This window comes from Papilio machaon, chromosome 22 (assembly GCF_912999745.1).
Source record: "Papilio machaon chromosome 22, ilPapMach1.1, whole genome shotgun sequence".
NCBI lineage: Eukaryota > Metazoa > Arthropoda > Insecta > Lepidoptera > Papilionidae > Papilio > Papilio machaon.
Window position 1 is genome coordinate 228,464 of NC_060007.1, and position 16,882 is coordinate 245,345.

Below are 16,882 nucleotides of genomic sequence, written 5' to 3' on the forward strand. Positions count from 1 at the left end.
AGGTGAAGAGACATTAACACTAGTTATTTATAATCCTTATATTTTGCATCATAAATTGGCAAAGAGTGCTTTTTGCTCAGATATGTTAAACGAATGATAAATATTGACTTTGCGCTATGATGTCTGAATTTGGATATTTCCTCATAAGTTTTACCATTATAAAATTGGATATAATAATAAATATTTAAACGTTTATTGTACGTCTATTTAAGTAAATAATATAAAATACATACGCAAGTATATATCAATTAACACGTAAACGACGTTAACTGGGCAATCGATACTAAACAAAGCAACAATCTTACTAATATTAATATTATAAATGCGAATGTTTGTATGTATGGATGGATGGACGTTTGTTTCAATGTATCTCCGGAACAGTTCAATGTATCTTAATGAAATTTGGCATAGATGTAGAGTATATTCTGGAAAAAGACGTAGGCTACTAATAAACTTTTTTTTTATTCCGAAAGGACAGAGTCGCAGGCGACAGCTAGTTATTTATATATTAAAAGTAATATAACACCTAAATAAATACATAAAATGAGTAGAACAATAGTTTGAGGCCGCGCTGTGCGAATGAAAACTGAGCGTCGTACAACTGCTTGTTCACGGTTACTTGAACATAGTGTCTTCCGGATACTAAGTCTTAATTATTATAATCCGTGGAATCATTTGTTACATTAAGGAACTAGTACGTAATTCTATTATCATTGGTTTCTGAGACCAAAATCTCTGTATAAAACATATCGTCATCCCTCTTATTATATTTGATACAATAGAGATAACAATACGTTTTATGGATGAATTTTAACAACGAATAGTATCACTGACCTTTATAAATGAACAGGCTATTAGACGTGATATTTGTGCCTATCTGATTTACGCCATTTTAGCGCTGGCGGCAGCGGTTTGTAGCGGTGGTGAAAATTCGAAATTATAATATAGAATTAACTGTCAGAAACATCAACAGTTTGCGTCTAACAAGTGTAGACAGAGGTTAGGAATTATCATTAAGTATTAATTAAGACACCTACCCTATCTGGCTATGTCATCATCATGTTGTAATGTTAGTTAATAACACCATACTAAGAGTCCTTAGCGACAAGCCTGACTGCCTGATAGTGGCGCGTGCGTGCGGTGCGTGTACACGTCCACATGACCATCGACAGACCGTCTAGATATTTATAAATTACAATTGGTATTAATGTCGTCTATTGTTTTAGAAATATTTTTTTTATTGTATGTAGTATAATTAATCTACAATTTTTTTTTATTTAATAATTATAAATAATATAATATTTTTCCAATATGTGTTGTATCTACCTAATGTTACATAAAATAAATAATCTCACTAGCCATATAACCAACTGAGTTACTATAACGACTGAAATACGGAATATACGAACAATATTTAAATTGTTTAAATATAATCGTAACTTACGTTTAAACATATAAACCATGTGGCATATATTATACATAAAATATGACAAGAATATTGTCTGATATTGTTTACAATTGTTACCGAAACAGTTACAGGTTGATATAAAATGTAAAATTTATCGCCTGTCTTTATTGACACAATGTTCTTGTCTTCGTTTTTTCCAGCATAATGTAAGGTATGACAATATGTGTGTTTGTACCACTGAAGTCGACATTCAGAGTAAGAGCGTATAAGATTCAATCATTTTATTGATATTATTCTTCCTTGTTCTTTACAATAACCGAGTGGATAAAAATCTTAACACTTTATATTGTGATACTCGTAGCTATAAATTCAAATTGATAATCATTTTGTACGAATAAAAAAATACTCGTTTTCAGTCTCAATATTTGCAATACTTTTTTTTAGATTAAATTTTCACATCAAAGATTCAGGAAGGAAAATATAAAAAACATACTTGTATTAAAAATATATTTTTCGCTTAATTTTAACTTAAAGGTACTATATACGTTAACTAACATAATAATAAACATTTTTTACGCAAGATGGGTCAGCCGAGGTCAAGGCAGCGTGGTCCCTGGCCCCATTGGAAACCAGCTCACCTCAGCATTTCGCTGGGGTCAATAGAAATAATTGATGGACGTATTAATTATGCGCATATTATATAAAATTTTTGTTATCGTATCAATATCAGTATTAGTTCAGTTATTAATGTGAACTTGGTAGCATTCTTGTCACAATACTTTACCTGACTGACTTGACTATATTATGTCACGTAAATTGTGATTTTAGAGACGATAGTGGCTGAGGTTTCGTTAGGTTATTTACCAGCGCATCAACAGTGAGTAAAGTCACTCGGATTAATCAGTTTTTTGCTACATGTAAGCACTTCTCAGCTGTCTTCTAAGTTATAATGTTATGAGGGGAAAGACTTTTCGGTTTTGGACTTTAAAATAATAGCTCGTTAGTTCAGCTTATTCCGCAAATAAACAGTTAAATTATTTATCTAAAAGTACTTTACTACCGAAAAAGTCTGTAAAAATTAACAGCAATATTTGTAATATGAATTGATTTACATAAATATGTAATTATGTATAATTCAAGGTCATAATAAATTATGACTAACGTGTATGTAAAATAATTAATATATTCCAGTAATGGCCAAATATTATGTCGACATAGTCCTTCCAAAAAACAAAACGATATAGTAAACTGTTATGACAATAAATAATTAAGTTTGCTATTCATGTGTTCTTAATTGAGTGTTAAGTTATGATATTTACGACGTTAAATGGTGTTATAGTGTCATTTTTGTTGTCATCGTTAACAAATATCATGCAATCAAAATCATTGATGTAACGTTAACAATGAACCAAACGTACCGTTTTAAATCACAATGCAAATGTACATATGTATGTACTATGGTGGAATCTGTCGGTATTACATCTTAAAAGCGTATCAGTCTATTCAACGTTTTAAGCATTGAGACGACGACCCGGAAACAATAGCACGCAACTTTTAAATGTGTCTATTTATCTATATAATCTAATTGGTAATTTTGTTAGAAGGGACTGAGTTCGTCTCGTTGCAAGAGACAAGATAATTTTCTGAAAGTGGAACACCGCAAAGAGTCCTGACTGTACATCCAAATGAAAGGTCCATAGAGCATTGAAACTCAAGGACATGTCTCTGTACAAATACTGAGCACGATATTAATTTCTTTCATCGATGTGAAGCGCTCAAAATATTTGATGCTCAAAGTTCGAAATGGCCCCACAAATTATTTGACACAGTTTATTGGTATTTAATGGTTTCCTATTGACCTTATTTAATATATCACGGTTCGTATAGTTATGCAATGTTTATAATGGAATAAAACATATTTAAAACAACAAAACAAAATGTTGACGTATGTTTTTAATCTTTGATATAACACTAGCAGTTGCCCGCGACTTCGGCCGCGCGGAATTGAAAAAAATCTATTACTAAATATAACCTGTGTCACGGGGTATAGTGTAGCTATCCCAATAAGAATTTTTCAAATCGATTCAGTAGTATCGGAGCCAATGCAAATAAACAGTCATATCTTTCTAATTTTAGTATAGACTGTAATATTAAAATGACGACGCTTCATTAAAATATTTTTATGTTCATAGACATTAAGACAAAGATTTTGAAATAATTATTTTATTTCACAATTTTTTTTTCAACAATCTCGAAGCTTCTGCTAAGATATTTTCTTTGATTTCATTTTATACCAGTTTAGTCCGTGTTGGTAATAAGAATTTGATGTAGCTAATAAATTGTTAAATTGAGTCAGTATTATTAAATATTTTTAGCGCTTAATTATTATTTATAACATTCAAGGTTAATTGCTAGTAAATGATGCGCTTGCATATTGTAAAATTAAATATATGTCCACTCGTACAACTCGCGTGAATACACGTCCCACTGCAAATTCCAAAGTGTAGAATTTATAATTAATCTTCATTTAGAAAATACTTTATCGACCATTTAACGACTATAAGTAAGGAAATGAATCCTAAATACGGTATTATACAATGCTGCGTTCTTTGTGAGCTTCATTACTTTACATAATTATAAAAAAAAAATGATAAAAATCTCAGTTAGAATGCGAATTTCATGCTAATTTTTTTGTTTCCGAAATGTGCTTTTTATACCGGATAAGCCGTAGGTAAAATAAAAGGTCTTAAATGAAAAAAATAATAATTAAGAATCCTGACGTAATCGTGCAGATTTTAAGCATTATAAAAAACGCTAACTTCACTAGCGTTTTTCCCAAATTATGTTTCCTCGATCATTGTAACTGTATGTTTCCATTGCTCATAAACTTGTACAAAAACATTGTCATCACTCATCCTTTTTCCCTTCAACCCTAGGGTTACCCCCTACATAGGTTACAGATTTCTATCAGGCATAGTCCTGGCACACTTCTGCTCTCGCTTGTAAGATACAGTCTTCAAAACCGTCAGTGGTTGCAGATACTCTATTAACAAAAAACGTCGCCAGTCGATCTTGGCTAAATCTAATGGGGTTCGAATATTTTTTTTATTCCAGAGGTAATGCTTATCAACATGTCTAATTTTTTCATGTCAATATGGATTGTAGGCATCTTATTATTGATATTTGAAGGAGTTTATATATGTATGTATTTTCTCTACAGAGAACAATTGTCTTTTCCCTGCCTCTCCTTATACAAAACGACCCATCTGAAGTAAGTAAGATTTGTTGGATGGGGCGATATGTGTAATTTTTAAAGATGTAATTTTTCATGATAAGTACCGTGGCTGCCTCTCAACCAAAGAACCTGTCATTAAACAATAAAACCACGATTGGCGTGAAATCTTCCACCGCCGCGTGACGTCACATTTGTTATTTCAAATTTGAAACCTGCGCGTGCGCAACCGGCGGTTCATCTTGTTGCAGTGTCATGTGTCAGTCGGTGCGCACGGGCCGAGGGTCGTGGACGTATACGACCTTTCACTATTAAATGTTACGCGAGTTTATATTTTAAAATAATATTATTGAAAATTATAATATTGTGAATAGTGAAGTGAAAACAGGCGCCTTTCAAAAGAGCTTTATTGTTGTAAGTTAAGTCAAATAAAGGTTATTATAATTTGGAGCGGGGTAGTTAGTCTTACATTTAGTTTAATCTTATGTTTTTACTAATATTTTAAATGCAAATAATTCGATGAATAGATGGATGGATGTTTATTTGAAGGTATCTTCAGAACGGCTCAAAGGATCTCGATGAAATTTGGGCTAGGCTGGCATAGGCTACTTATTATATTTTTTCTTTTTTAATTCTGCGCGGAAGGAGTCGCGGGCGACAGCTAGTATCTTTATAAATATTTTTAATTATTCCGTAGCATACGAGTGAGGAGACAAGAAATTATTCTTTTAGTGTCAGAAATAAGATAAACATTTAGTTGCATTTGCAGAAAACATCTGTCTTTTCTTATTGATATAAACAATAATTCTCAATTATTCAGTTTCAACAATGTGTTACAATTATAATATTTAAATATCAAATGTATATTCTTAATATTCTCTAAATGCATCTATTATTTAGTTATTTAAGTGGCGATAGATATAAGTACCACGAAAAGCTCTGCTAAAGCTTTTCAGCAACATTTTTTTCGGTGACAATATTTTCACATATCGAACCTACGTAGGTGGGACAATGTCAAGGAGATGATGCTGACCGAACCCTAGTTTATTGAATTGTATAGTTTTTTTGATAATATAATGATGTACAAAATGTGAGGTCCGACTTGTTAAATCAGATAAAAATTAAATATTAGTAGTCAACTAATACTACTAGTATAAGCATGTCCTACTTAGTAGGACTACTTACAATGGATCTAGCACGAATATTTATGAAAATCGTCATCGTATCGTGATCGACAAAATTTTCATAATAATTTGGACATTGACGTTGACGATACGAAGGCGGTTGTCACAATTATTCGGACTAGGGCCAAATTATCTACTGTCACAGTTCTCGTTAATTTTCGTTATAGAAAATACAAATGAGGTCAGAAGGATTACCATTTTTCTAAAGAAATGTTTAAATATGTTTATAATAAGTTACGATCGCTCTTCATATACCTACGTGAGAAAGATAATTTTTTGTTTTGGGGCACGCGAACCATTAATGGTTCGCAATCCCTGGACTAGACAGAGTCATATTTTATCAATCATATCTCTATTAGAATCGACAAAATATCTCGAAACGAGTAGAAATAAATAAGCTTCAAGCAGGTGACATATCCAAACTATTCTCAATGCCATACTTTTTTGAGTTTTCTTACATTTATATTCGTATTTGCTTCGCCTCGCGATTTTAAAAAACTTAATTAGTATCCTACATTTTCTTCCAAACTATGTCCTACATCTATGCCAAATTTTAGCGAAATCCTTGAAGACATTCTGCAGGTACCTTCTAACAAACATCATCCATCCATAAACCAATTCGCATTTTTATAATATTAGTAAGATCATCATCAGCTCACTATACGTCCCCACCGAGGGGCTCGGAGCCTCCCCAAGTTAGGGGTGACTAGGCCATAGTCAGCCACTTTGGCCAGTGCAGGTTGACTTCACACATATCATTGAATTTCTTCTCATATATGTGCAGGTTGTATCACGATGTTTTCCTTCATCGTAAGAACGTCAAATAAATGTACATATGTAAATCAAAAAACACATTGGTACATGGCGGGATTCGAACCCAGGAACCTGTAGATTGCAAGTCAAGTGTTTAAACCCCCGAGTCACCGACGTAGTAGTAATATTAGTTAAGTAGGTTTATTATATTTATACAATATCGTTGAAGTCTTTTAAACGAACATAGTTTAGTTCTGAATTACATGTCTGATATTATTTACATCTACATCTATAGATCATATGTGTAAAGTATTAAAAAAAATATTGAATAAATTTATTGATACTTAATATTGTTTTGGATTTTATGTGATTCAATCATATTTGATCTTAGGAATCGTGTAAACAAAATATCATAAATAAAAATTTGTTGAGAAAATATTAATGAATCGAAAGTAAGTAAAATATTATTCAAATCGATTAGTTGTGATAACATTTGTAATTGTTCGGTTGTTTACTTAATAAGACGTGTTTTATATACATATGAAAGTATATAAGTACTATGTACGATACATTGATCCAATGAACATTATTAAATTGTTAAAACATTCGTGCGACATTACAATAAATTAGTTAGGCACCGATTACTTTCGGACTCGTCGGGGGTCCATCTTCAGAGCGATTGTTTATTTTAAGGACTTCGCGGTCGCGTCGCGTCTTCTGATCATGTTTAAATATTTACATTAAATATACGAAATTATAGTATTTTGGCAAACAAGTAAACGTGTTTGTAAAATGTTTTGTTATTTTTCTTTAGCATTGCACATATTTATAAAACTTTCCTATTTATCTTTTAGTTTTTCGGATTCCATATTAAAGTTAGCACTAGGTTTTTATCCTCCAAATCTAGATCGATTCTTCCGTTGTTTCATTCTTTACAACTTTCTTGACCTAACAAGCAATAGATTAACTCTTCGTAGGCCTAAAATTAATTTTATTGAAATACAATTAGCATTATTTAAATTCGATTCGAAATAAAATGTAATAATTGTTATTCCGTCAAAGCTGAACAAATTCAGTTGTACAAATACTCTTGAAAACTCCTTGATTCGTACAAAACGTGCACCTGACCTTTGTTTGTCTTGTGTTCAAATTATCATTTGAATCTTTTCCTTATTTTTTAATTAAATTAGGCTTAATTATTTTTTTTGTAACAACACAATTGTTTCACACGCAACTAGTACCTTATGTTTGTATAATTATTAGCTGTCGCTCACGACTCCGTCCGCGCGTAATTAAAAACAACGTAAAAAGTAGCCTATGTGTTCTTTCAGAATATGTTCTACATCTGTACCACATTTCATGAAGATCTTTTGAGCCGTTTCGGAGATATCTTAAAACGAACATTCATGCATCCATGTAACCATCCATCTAAACATTCGCATTTATAAGAAAGTTTTGTTATTATTATAACTAACATTTTTAATTAATTAATAATTTAATTCATATAAAAAAATTCATATTTAAATTAGTTATATGAAACTCGCAGCACTAGATTCGGTGGAGAGTCGAGCCAAGAAGTTGTTCGGTGACCAAGACCTAAATTTAATCAGACTTGAGCACAAGCGTAGAGTGGCTAGTCTCTCGGTATTTAACAGGCTGCATTTTGGGGAGTGTGCATTACAAGATATAATTCCACCATCACCATTCTACCATCGGACGTGCCGCGCGTTCAATCGAAAAAGTTTGAATCATCGTTCCTTGTGTGTACTGCTAAGGATTGGAATAAGTTGCTGGCGTCAGATTTTCTGTCCAAGTATGACGTGGAGGCCTTCAATAGTAGAGTGAATAGGTATTTACAAAGCTAACGCGTAACATCTTTAGACTCATCGGGTGGGATAGTGGTCAAGCGCTAGCTTTTACAATGAGATCAACAAAATCAAGTATAGATTAATTACAACTTTAAAGCACGATTACTTGCATTAAGTATACAACTAATTAAATGTAATCAACTGTCTTAAATATAATATAAAAGCTAAAATATATCATTAAAAGGAGTCCCTTTAGGCAAGGTTCCGAAGATACTGGCAGCATTCCCCCTTTGAATAGCTAAACTAATTCTTTGTCCGAGGTAGCTGCCAGCTCTTCGGTCTCCTGTGATGTCGACTAACCTTTTTGCTACTTCCTTAAAAAGCTTTCTAGCGCTAGGACCCCACGGACCAAGGGTCTCGACACCGAATGGGACAAATTCGTATTCGGTGCCCAGACCCCTGTATTTGCAAGCTTTAAAGTAAATTCAGTTAAGTATGTAAGGGGGGTAAGGGGAGCGGTATCAATATCTCATCCGACCCAATTGTCAACCTCACCTGCACGCGCCGGATGGCGACGGAGACCGAATGGTTTCCGTGGTGCCCCCTGCTAACCTACAAACGAGGCTCTGACGACCGATCAATGGCGGTATATCCATATCTCCTATCAGTTTAGTAGATAGAAGAGGCTATAGCAAGCCTTAGGACCTAAATAGTCTTTAAAAAGTCTAGAGCGAATGGAGGACAAAGACATGGAAGCAAGATTGAAAAATTATTTACCCCAGGAGGGTACCAGCGGTGCTGGAGAATCCCTCCCTGAGAAAATCTCAGGCAGCCCCATGTATTCTGGGGGGGGCACTGTTTTGCGGCCAAACACAAAACTCTCCGGAGTGGCTGACCAGGCTTCGGAGGCGGAGAATGCTACTGGATATAAGAAGCACATGGTTCAACAAACCCTACACAAAAGCTTTTTCAACACGCGCCCTAGGGCAAATTCATTAAACAACCTTAATATTGGACTCCAAATTAGTGAACCCAATACTAGTAGTACAGAAACCATGCCTCCAGAATGGCAAAGAGTTCCTATATTAAGAAATAAGAAAAGACTAAGAACATCGGATTCACCGCCAAAAGAATTTTCTTTAGAGAATAGGTTTAGCTCTCTAACGACTGATGTAGATATGCCCGGCCCTTCAGAAGTCACTAGGAAAAAAGAAAACAAACCACCACCCCTTATATTATATGGTATAGAAGATATAAACAAATTAATTGAAGCCTTTGAGTCTGTAATGGGACGAACGGACTACTCACTAAAAATTATAACCAAAAACCAATTAAGAGTAAATTGCACAACAGTAGAATCTTATAAAAAATTAATGACCTTCGTGCGCCAAAAAGGATTAATAGGACACACATTTACACGTAAAGAAGAGAGACCATATAGAATTGTAATAAAAAATTTACATCACACAACACCCCACGAAGCAATCATAACAGAAATTGAAAAATCAGGCAACAAAGTTAGAGGTGAGATTATTAATGCTAGAATTGGACCAAATAAAAGACCTTCGACAACTTTCTTTGTCAACATTGAACCTGGTGCTAACAATAAAGCAGTTAAAGATATAAGAGTCATATACAATACAATTGTAGCAATTGAAGATCCCAAAAAACGTAAGGTGATAGCTCAATGTACAAAATGTCAACAATATGGTCACACGAAAAATAACTGCTTAAGGCCATATAGATGCGTAAAGTGTGCAGAGGCACATAATACTGCAGACTGCCCTAAAAAAGACAGAAATACTCCAGCAAAATGTGCCCTATGTCTTGGTAGCCATCCAGCTAATTATAAAGGGTGCGAGGTTTATAAAGAAATCCTATCGCGGAAGTATAATGTTAAAAAACCAGAATCTCTCTTGGAATATCAATCAGAAAAAATTCCGAAATTTAAAAGTAAAGACAGCAAACCATCTAATGTAGACGAAAGTGAGTCGATCAGAAAATATTCTACCAACACAAGAACATATAGTGAGGTCCTTAGAAACGAACAACAATGTAATGCTAATTCAACCAAAGTAGTTGAGGAACTACTTATCAAACAATCTGAAAAGATTGATTTACTCCTTCAACAAATAAGCAACCTTATGGGGCTTATGACCAAGCTAGTTGACAAATTACTACAATGAATTATTTAAAAATATGTATCTGGAACATAAATGGTCTCTCGCCTAATATAGATGATGTAAAACTTCTACTTAATATACATAAACTTGATGCATTGCTTATATCGGAGACACACTTTACTGACAGAAGTCTCATAAAAATACCTCAGTATAGCATATATTCTACCAATCATCCAGATGGCACTGCCCACGGTGGTACTGCAATTCTAATAAAAAGTTCCATTAAACATCACCAATTACCTAGTTTTAGAAAAGAACATATACAAGCGACAACAGTTTGCATACAGGACAAAGGTGGCGAATTTAACCTATCATCGATATACTGCCCACCAAAACACAACATTAAAGCGAATCATTTTAAGGAACTCTTCTCAACTTTAGGAAAAAAATTCATTGCTGGTGGCGACTGGAATGCCAAACATTCCCACTGGGGATCTAGACTCACCACCACAAGAGGTAGAGAACTAATGACATGTATATCTACCAACAAGCTCATAACCCTATCGACTGCAGAACCAACGCACTGGCCGACGGACTCAGCTAGGCTACCGGACGTAATCGACTTCTTCGTAGTTGGTGGATTGCCGAAACTATCTTTCAAGATCGAGTCATGCTTAGACGGATCATCCGATCATACTCCTGTTTTACTAACAGCTAGCACTACTGCACTTCAGACTGATAAATATTCGCCACTATATAACTCTCTTACAGACTGGTACTCTTTCCGCGAAATAATAGAGAGGGATATAGAACTAAAAATACCACTCAAAACATCTGAAGATATTGAGAGGGCTGCCAAAAATTTAACAAATATCATACAGTCGGCATGCTGGCGAAGCACGCCCGAAAACCGACCTACAAATGGTAAGTTTAGTATCCCTATCGAAGTGAGAGAAAAAATTCGAGAAAAAAGAAGACTACGACGTGTGTGGCACCAAAGTCGGTGTAGCAATGACAAAAGAGCACTTAACAAAGCTATAGTAGACTTAAAGGAAGCTCTCAAAACCGCAAATAATTCTGTTATGCAGACGTATCTGGAATCTCTTTCTCCAAGTAAGGCTACAAATTACTCTCTATGGAAGGCTCTTAGAGGAATGAACAAGCCACAAAATAGAAAGCCTCCAATAAGGAGTGGCCAAAACACTTGGGCGAGAACAAGTCTCGAGAAGGCTAAAGTCTTCGCAGATCACCTGGCAAAAGTATTTGTGCCGAATATGCCTGAAGTGGGGATGGATGAAACAGACATTGAAACTATATTAAATCAAGATTACCAACTAGACTTACCCATTAAACACATAACACCTAAAGAAATCCGGCGTGAAATACAAAACCTAAAGAATAAAAAAGCCCCAGGGTTCGACTTAATAACAAAAGAAGTTCTAATACAGCTACCGAAGAAAGCTATAATGTACATAACCGCACTCTTTAATTCCATTCTAAGAGTCAAATACTATCCTAAACTCTGGAAAATATCGCAGGTAGTGATGATTCATAAAGAAGGTAAACCTGAAAATGAGGTCTCTTCCTATAGGCCTATTAGTCTGCTCACAGTGCTTTCAAAAGTATTTGAAAAACTTCTCCTCCGAAGATTAATGCCCATACTACACGAAAAACATGTAATACCAGACCATCAGTTTGGTTTCCGACAAGAACATGGAACCATTGAACAAGTACATAGAGTATGCAACAAGATAAGAAAGTCACTAGAAGATAAAGAATACTGCTCATGCGCATTCCTTGACATACAGCAGGCATTCGATAGGGTTTGGCACAGGGGACTGCTATGCAAAATAAAACAATTTTTACCCCATACTTTTTATGAAATCTTAAAATCATATCTTTCCGATAGAATATTTCAAGTCAGAGAAAATGACAGTACGTCCTCATTCTACGATATCCAAGCAGGTGTACCTCAAGGGTCGGTCTTGGGTCCAGTCTTATACACATTGTACACTGCAGATTTCCCTGAAAGTAATAATTTAACCACAGCAACATATGCGGATGACACAGCTGTCTTGGCCAGTCACAAGGACCCAAAGACTGCTACTGTAATGCTCCAGAAAGGACTCGATGAAGTAGACAAATGGTTAAAAAAATGGAGAATAAGAGCCAGTGCTTCAAAATCGGTCCAAGTGACATTTACGCTGCGCCATGAAAACTGCCCAGCAGTTAAACTAGGAGATCAAGAACTTCCACACAGTGACGTCGTCAAATACTTAGGTATTAGACTGGATAAAAAACTCACATGGAGAGCACACATTATAGCAAAAAGAGATCAACTTAACATACAATATTGAAACCTTCAGTGGCTCCTTGGAAGAAGGTCTGTTCTAAGCTTGGATAATAAGCTTCTACTTTATAATGCTGTTCTCAAACTAATATGGACATATGGGATACAAGTTTGGGGTTCTGCAAGTGCTTCAAATTTAAACATCATACAAAGGGTGCAAAACCGTATACTTAAGAACATCTCGAATGCCCCCTGGTTTATTAAAAACTCAGAGGTGCATGACGTACTAAAAGTGAACACCGTCCAGCAGGAGCTCAAAGTGATTGCTGCGCGCTATAAAGCAAGAATTGCAAACCACTATAATCCCCTGGTTGCAACCTTACCTAAATGTGACCACAGAAGGAGGCTTAAAAGGGCCACTATTATGTAACAAACAAGACTCACTAAGGCCTGTTTAAAAGAAGAAGTTTCTTGATGGAGAAATAATTCTGAAAAATTACTCGTTCCTCATATCTGCTTAAAGTTTTAAAGACTGATTGCAGATGCAGCTTAGAAAAAAAAAAAAAAAAAAAAGTTAAGTATGTATTTAGGTCGTATTATAATTCTGTAGATAGACTTGTTTGAGGCAGTCACGCGCTAAGGCAATGCACTTTGATATAATCTCCAACGCGCTTTTGTGTCTTACCGATGGTGGTTATTTACATATAATAGAAGAATATATAACTTGATGATTATATTACCTAACTGTCAGCTGCAGATGTAAGGTTCAATCCCGGACGAAGAAAAAAAAATTATGGAAGTCCTTTTAGCATTTGTGTCCCTCAAACCGGTGTAAAGTCTTATGTAAAAAAATCCTCTAATTTACGAATAAAAAAGATTAATATACACCTACTTTTTGAAGTCAGTTAAAAAAATTAGTTTGTAAAAAAATTTACAACAATGTATGTAGGAGCATCACATATGGAACTGATCTTTGTACGATTTGATATAATTTACTGTGAAGAAAAATGTTCACCGATGTAATAGTTCAATATGACAATTACAGTAAGTCGGTAACAACCGCATCCATAACGACGAAATGAATAATTGCGACTATTACTAAGCCGTATTATCTACTGCAAATGCACTGTAATTGAAGAAAATTTATACTTCGCGGAAAAATGAACTTATAACTACGTAGTAGAGAGAATACAGGATGTCCGGACAATACTTGTACCACGAAAAACCACAGATACCTTAACTAAAAATATAAAATTTGATTCAACTCAACTGTATCCGACTCTGCTCATGTTTCTTCTAATATCTCTAAGTCTGAACATAAAGCCCGCTACACACGCACAGTTTTAACTGAGTAGTCGATCTTTTAACTGTAGTTGTTGAACTGAAGGTGTGTAGAGGGCTTTACACTTTTTAATATTTCTCATAATGTTTAAGATGATTTTTTTAAAAGAATTATTTTCTGGCCTGGATACTAGTCCTTTTGTTTAAGATGATAACAAATGGTGTTATAACATAGTTGAAATATGACATAATGACGCTTCGATTAAAAATAAAATAAGTTGCTTTTTCAAAACTTGTTACAAATAAGCTTATAAATAGTTATTAATAAAACATAAATATTCAATAAAATGCTCACATAATACAAATATCTTATTATTTATTTAATCGCGTGAAATAATGACTTTGACCTTATGTTGAATTCATATCTTTTATTATTTAAATATATTTATTTCCGACGTTTGTCCGCAAATTACAGAAGAGATTTTCCAACTTTATAAAATTAAGTTTAAATTAATAATAACATAACTGTTTTAATTTAAATTTTTCAAGTCTTATCCCTAACTATATTTGATGTAATTTGTTTGTATTTACATGGCCAACGCGTCAAATACATCTCTCTTTTTCTTCAGAATTTGAGTTGTGTCTTGGTGCCAAAGATATTGCTATAATCATAATCCAACACAAGTACTTTTAGTTAATATGTATAAAGGTACAAATGAATAAGTAATATTGTATTGGTGTTTTAGTGATTGCGACGGATACGTTGCGGTGTCGCGTGTCGCAAGGTATCCGCCGTGCAAATCGATAGGATAAACACCGCCGCTTGCGTCATTACGTCACAACTCACTTCATTGCATTAATACACCGAATTATTGTGCACTGGTTATTTATTACATTCAACTACATCTTAATATTATAAATGCGAATGTTTAGATGGATGGATGTTTGTTTGAAGGTCGAACGACTAATGAACGACTTAATGAATTTTGGCATATATGTAGAACATAGTCTGGAAGATCGCATAGGCTACTTTTATGTTTTTGTTTTAATTCCACGCGGACGGATTCGCGGGTGACAGCTAGTCTACAAATAAACTTAACTATGATAATTACAGCTGTTTGAAAAAAAAGGTTTACATCTAACAGGATGGATTTTTGTAGAAACTTTATTCCACAGTTTAAATGATGATTGATTTGTGGACAGAGTCACGGGCGACAGCTAGTAAACAAACAATTGCAATCTTCAGTGAACACGTACACACGTTTTTAATCTTTTGGTTTGTTATAAAGTCACGTATCTTTTAAATCTTAATCCAAGTACAAGATGACGTTATATCTAATAGGTTTCTAATTACCGACGAATTTATACCTCACGTATCTATTGAAATGATGAAAGAATTTCAACCTTTGACATTTTTATCTTTTTCACCTTTTTTATATTTTAAAAGTTATCGCTTGATTGGTATAAATGATATTTTGAAATTCAAAAGTTACATTCAGATCGAAAAAAATTCAACTATCTATATCAGAAACATAAAAGACTTGATTTAAATATACAGTGTACTAACACACTATATTTAAATTCATAACCTTTATAAGTCCTCAAATTTGCCGCTTTTTGGTCTGAAACGTTTTGTTTTTATTACGTTAGCTGGTAGACCGGTCAGTAACCTTTAACGCAGGAAAGAACAGGTCCTGTACAACAGCCCGCAGGATATTTCGAGATACTATTGTCAGGATAAACGAAGGCTGACAGGATTTAATAAGTTATATTAAATTTCTTCGGAGTAAAACTGTAGATTATAAGACAAACTTTGATTGTGAGCAATAAAGTTTATTTGCGCATATTATTTAGTTCCTAAAACTTTTTAAACTATTCAGATTGGATAATCAAGTAAAAAGTAAGTTCCAGTCTATAACATTTTAACTACGCAGTCTAGAACTAGAGATGACTTGCTCAGCCTTATTAGTTATCTTACTTCTTACTAATATTATAAATTTGAAACTTTAGATGAATGGATGGATGTTTATTTGGAGATATCTCCGGAACGGCTAAAATTTAGCAAAGATGTACAACGTAATCTGAAAGAACACATAGGCTACTTATATAGTTTTTTTTAATTCCGCGCAGACGAACTTGCGGGCGAAAGTTATTCTGCAATAATCTCATATGATTTAAACTTTAAATGATTTGCTTAGTTGCGTCATAAAGTTGACACTATGCTTTGAAATCCGACAAATAATGCCTTCGGGTTAAACAGAAATATCAGATTTTTTAATCAGTTTTAACAGAATTGTTTATGCAGTACTTATAGTAGTTTCTAAGAAACTATTTCTATACGCTGTAAACACCAGTACACCGAGTCAATGAACATATTCATAGTTTCAAAGAACCACGACTTCGAAGTATTACGATATAAATCAAACAAATAACCTTAGATTTCAGTTTAAAATTTTATTTAGCTGTCATTACTGGTGTACGAGTTCCTCATATTTTGTTCGTAACTTTACCACGAATCGTTATTGTTTTTATATTTTTTAGACGCGGAAAAAATATCATCTGAAGTTCAATTTATGCGTCACCTTTATGCGTTACAAAGCAATTTTTGTGTACAATTTCTTAACTAAACCTTTCTTTATTATTAATAATTGTTATCAATTTATACACCACTTTTACCCGTAACTTTTTCAATATAAAAATCATTTCATTTTTTGGCAGAAATACATATAGTTCGGGAGCTAAAGCTATGATAAAATTATATGATGAAAGAGTTTTAAATTACGCAATAAAGTATTTATTTACT

At 33.8% G+C, this 16,882-nt stretch overlaps 1 protein-coding gene across 1 annotated transcript in view; it reads left to right on the forward strand.

The window, feature by feature from the left end:
* The first annotated feature begins 4,918 nt into the window (after positions 1–4,918).
* Positions 4,919–16,882, forward strand: part of LOC106715101 — a 63,120-nt gene continuing 51,156 nt past the window's right edge. Inside the window, exon 1 of the mRNA XM_045683420.1 lies at positions 4,919–5,054. The gene's annotated coding sequence lies outside the window, so the exon portion shown is untranslated. The remainder of the gene's footprint in view (positions 5,055–16,882) is intronic.